Below are 5,146 nucleotides of genomic sequence, written 5' to 3'. Positions count from 1 at the left end.
AGTCACCAAGTCCTATTCTTATCTCTATAACAGTTTTCCATTTGTTCTTAGCTCTCTGTTACTACTGCTCCTGGCCTAGTGTCAGGGCCTTTCACTTCTAGCCAACATTCTCTAATTCTGATAGTCTTGCCTCAAATTTTGTCCCATTTCCAATCCATCCTGAGCAATTTGTTTTAATTATACAAGTACTAGTATAGCCCTGTCTCTTTCCTGCTTAAAAGTCTTCATTAGCTCTCCATAGCCTTCAAAGTAAGTTCAGACTATTAGTCTGATATACTCTTAGTTTCAAATGAAAGAACCTTGGGGATATTTCCTCATATGACCTCTTTTGCTCTGGTCCAGCTCCAAAACCAGTTCCTCTATACCCAGCTGCACAGTCCCCACATGAATCAGGGTCATATCTCCCATCATACAACCAGTTCTGGTCATGGACTTACAGAGAATTCTTTATCTCTTTTGTTAATTATCCAAAATCTTACTTTTAAAACACAAAGTCTTTATCAACTATATTTAGGGAGCCATGGATATTTATATCCCTACATGTTTCTTCACAGGCAATGATGAAATATATGAATATGCCTTTTTCCTGCACCTCTGAAAATATACCTGCTATGAGTGCCTGGGAGTTCTATTTTCTCTTTCTCCAGTGAGGTAGGTAGCAGGTTTTTAGACCATTCTATCTTTTGGTAGGAAAATGCACTTCTAAAATAAATGCTAAATGAAAAGGTTTTTCTTACTCCCTAGATGTCATTTATTTCACTGTGTGGAACTGATACATTTCAAACCATGACTACAAGACTTGATGTAGTATGTTTAAATATAGTCAAAATATTTCCTACCTTTCAGGGCCTTCCTTCCAGCCCTTTCAATGTCTTGCTGTGGCCAGTGAAGTGGAGTGGAAATGGTGATGCCAACTGTAAGCCGAAGTTTTAAAAACCTTCACGTGGTTCCACAATTCCAGCAATGTCTAGATACAGATAATCTTTTTCAGCCTGAACTCCAAGATAAGAGGACGTTATCCAGAAGTTTAGTGATTCAGTTAACATAATGAGAGTAAGAAAGAAACAGTGGTTGTAGCAAGGCGCCAAGATTTTTGGATTGTTCATAACTGCAGCATGTCTAGCAGAAGTGGACTGACATAAAGGGACTCTGCTATTTCCCTGCTCTATACTCCACCATGTGGATTATTGACACATTCTCATCCATAGTCCCTGAAGCATCTCTGGTTGGCTTCTATGCACCATAATGGCCTCCTAGTCCATATCTTCAAAATTCAAAGTGGGACACTGACTCCCAAAAGTCCCAGGTTCTCAAGGGATCCTAATGTCACTGGCCTGATTCCCTATATAGCACTTGAATATTCTATATGACTTCCATGACTACCTTCTGCTTGAACAACTCTGGCAGTTAGAAGCTCACTCCTTTTCTAGGCAGCCTATAGCACTGGTGACAGAAAATTCTAGAAAATTCTTCCTTACATTTAGTGGAATGTGTTTTTCATTAGCTTTGTATAGCCAGTGGTTTTAGTTCTACTCTGTGGCCATATGCTTCTCTTTCCTCTCCCTTGTCTGCTCTTCTCCAGGCTACTTGTTCTGGGATTATAGCTTGTGATTTAAATGCCTCGTCACTGACACACAGAGAAGGCCACGTGAAGAAACAGGGGGAGGCAGCCATCAACAAAGCAAGGAGCGAGGCCTCGGAAGTAGCCAATCCTGTGACACCTGATCTCAGACTTCTAGCCTCTGAAACTGTGAGAAAATTAATTTGTTGTTTAATTAATTGCATTTTCTCATCACTACAGTGTTTGCTCTCATCTGAAAGCACTATAGTTTTTGTTATCCCTTGTACAGACTACAGTAATCAAAGCACCTTTTATATTGGTGCAGAGGAGAGAGAGGCTACCATCTCCCTGTTTCTGTATTTCTATTAATTCAAACCAAACATTTTTTGCCAGCTACATAGCATTATGGGAAACCAGCTTGTTTGTGTTAAGTAGCATTTATGTGTAAAAAAAGAAAATAGAAATAAACAAAATAAAAATCCTGAGTTGTATCTATACTAGTATACATAAAAGCCAAGCGATGGGAGCGACCAGAATGACTGCAAGAACTGGTCACTATGACGCACACTGCAGCCAGGCAATTGGCCCGATCGGGGGCTGGACCGGCCAACCAACCTCCTGTGGCCCCTCCCCCCATCCAGCCTGGCCCCATAGGGGCAGGCCGGCCAGACCCCACCCGTGCATGAATTTGTGCACCAGGCCTCTAGTATATAAATAAGAGTGTGATACTGGATATAGATGAGAATTTTTGCATTACATCAAATAACCACTTCAGTGGTGTTAGCTAACTCTCAGCACTTCTCTGTCTAATCTTCATCAATGTGTTCCACTTAGAGAAGTACCCGCCTTCCTCAATTCTAAGAAAGACCATCTAGTTTTATAGCATTCCCCAATGTCCCTACACATTTACTTCTCCCTTTTTAGATACTTCTAATAAATCACTAACCACAATTCATCATAGTTGTTCAGTTATTATGTCTATAAATATCCTCATAAGAACAGTGTTAAATTTAAATTTTTATTCCCTGCATTTTACAACTATACATTATAGCCAAGTGCATATGTGCTTACTATATGCCACAAAAAGAGTCTCCACCAGAAACCAAATTGGCAGGAATCTTGATCTTGGGCTTCTAGCCTGCAGACTGTGAGAAAATGCATTTCTGTTGTTTAATCCACCCAGTTTCTGGTATTTTGTTATGGCAACCTGAGCAGACTAATATATCTAGGTAATAGGTAAATGGTAGCAGCAAGGGCCAAAAGTGTGTTTTATAAGGCAAGTAACCAGTATCAGAAACTATAGCACCACTGAAGAACTCCTGAATTAGGAGAGACCACTGGGAGAAAAGAGAGGGGAAAAAACCTAGAATTTTGGAAGAAGACTTCTGGGTAGAGAACCATGGAAATTTACAGAGGGAGTTAATAATTTTAAACATTTATAGCATGCTTAATACATGCCAGAGGTTTCCATGTATGGCAGTGTGAAATTTATAGTCATAATACAGACAAGCAGCAGGATAAGCACCTTTCTTTCTTTGTAACTGAACTTAACTTGCTTATGACCACACTGCTCCATTCATGCTCAGCAGAGAAAAACACTAAATCTTGCCACGTCAAGAATTATAACACTTTGGTTTCCTGAGCTGTGAAATGAGGGCTATTATGATGGGGAAGGTCAATTAGAAGCTACTAAAATTTATTCTGTCTAGAATAGTAAACCAAATGCAATAGTATCCGATTCTTGGAGGGATTACAGAGATTATTGCAAATATGAAGGAGTTAAACGATGCAGGGGTGGTAATTCCCACCACACTCCTCTTCAACTTGCCTATTTGGCCTGTGAAGAAACACCTGGATCTTGGAGAATGACAGTGGATTATTATAAACTTAACCAGGTGATGATTCCAATTACAGCCACTGTAATAGATGTGTAAGCAAATTAACACATCCCCTGGTACCTGACATGCAGCTATTGATCAGGAAAATGCCTTTTTCTCCACCCCTGTCAATAAGGCCCACCAGGAGCTGTTTGCTTTCAGCTGTCAAGACTAGCAGTACACTTTCACTGTCCTACTTCAGGGGTTTATCAACTCTCCAGCCCTAGGATGTAATCACTGGGATATTTTTTAAAAAATACATTTTTATTGATTTCAGAGAGGAAGGACAGTGGTGAAGGAAAATCCTCCCAGTGAGCAGACCTTTGGGCAGTGCACTTGGTTGCTCACTTTGCTTAGGAGAAATGACCTGACATGGGATTACATACCAACTCATGTGCTCTGGCCAGTGGTTTGGCTGAATCAGAGGTTCTCAACCTGTGGGTCGCGACCCCTGAAAATACATCCTGCATATCAGATATTTACATTACAATTCGTAACAGTGGCAAAATTACAGTTATGAAGTAGCAACGAAAATAATTTTATGGTTGGGGGGTCACCACAACATGAGGAACTGTATTGAAGGGTCGCGGCATTAGGAAGGTTGAGAACCACTGGCAGAGACATGGAAAATTGGTGGCAAGGAAACTTGGGGAAGAGGTATCTAGCTACATCTATAGACCTCTCTGAATGGGCATAAACCATGAAGATAGTTGTTTATTTGTGTCCCACGTGAATGCTACCACAGAATGCCATCAACAGAGAAGGATTTTAATAATCAAGTGAATAGGATGACTCATTCTGTAGCTATCACTCAGCCTCTTTCCCCAGCCACCCTTGTCATCACCCAATGGGCTCACGGACAAAGTGGCCATGGTAGCAGGGATGATGGTTATGCATGGACTTAGCAACCCAGTCTTCCACTCACTAAGGCTCACTTAGATACAACTACTGCTGGACCTATCAGCAGCAGAGACTAACTCTGAGCTCCCAATATGGCACCATTCCTCAGGGTGATCAGTCAGCTAGCAGCCTGGTGGCGGGTTGATTCCATTGGACCACTTCCATCATGGAAAGGACAGCATTTTGTTCTTACTGGAATAGACACTTACACTCTGGCTAAACTCCTTCCTTGCCCTCAATGCTGCGGAGTTGCCAAAATTACCATCTGTGGACTTATGCAGCACCTTATCCATCAGCATGGCACTCCACATAGTGTTGTTTCTGATCTAGAAACTCACATCACAGCCAAAGAAGTGCAGTAATGAGCCCATGCTCATGGAATTCACTGGTGTTACCGTGATCCCACTGCTAAAGCCATTGGTTTGACAGAACAGTGGATTGGCCTTTGGAAAATTCAGTTATGGCACCAGCTCGGTGGCGATAGCTTATAGGGCCGGGGCAAGGTTCTCTGCAAGGCTGTATATGCTCTGAATTAGCACCCAATATATGGTACTGTTTCTCCTACAGCTAAAATTTACACATCCATAAATCAAGGGCTGGGAATGGGAGTGGCACCACTCACTATTACCTTAGTACAATTTTTCTTCCTGTTCCCATGACCTTAAGTTCTACTGGCCTAGAGGTCTTAATTCCAAAGGGAGAAATGCTTCCACCAGGAGACATGACAAGGATTCCATTGAACTGAAAATTAAAACTGCTGAAAACAGATGTACCTTAGAGAATGACAGTGCAGTATTCTAAATTGAAT

At 41.4% G+C, this 5,146-nt stretch overlaps 1 long non-coding RNA gene across 1 annotated transcript; it reads left to right on the top strand.

Annotated features, from left to right (window-relative positions):
* Positions 1–630: 630 nt before the first annotated feature.
* LOC308515922 lies at positions 631–1,648 on the top strand. The gene is made up of 3 exons (XR_013995678.1): positions 631–651; positions 847–916; positions 1,583–1,648. It is a non-coding gene; the product is annotated as an uncharacterized lncRNA (long non-coding RNA).
* The last annotated feature ends 3,498 nt before the right edge of the window (positions 1,649–5,146 follow it).

Source organism: Myotis nattereri (genome assembly GCF_964212035.1).
Source record: "Myotis nattereri genome assembly, chromosome: 3".
Taxonomy (NCBI): domain Eukaryota; kingdom Metazoa; phylum Chordata; class Mammalia; order Chiroptera; family Vespertilionidae; genus Myotis; species Myotis nattereri.
This window is presented reverse-complemented; position numbering and strand designations above follow the sequence as displayed.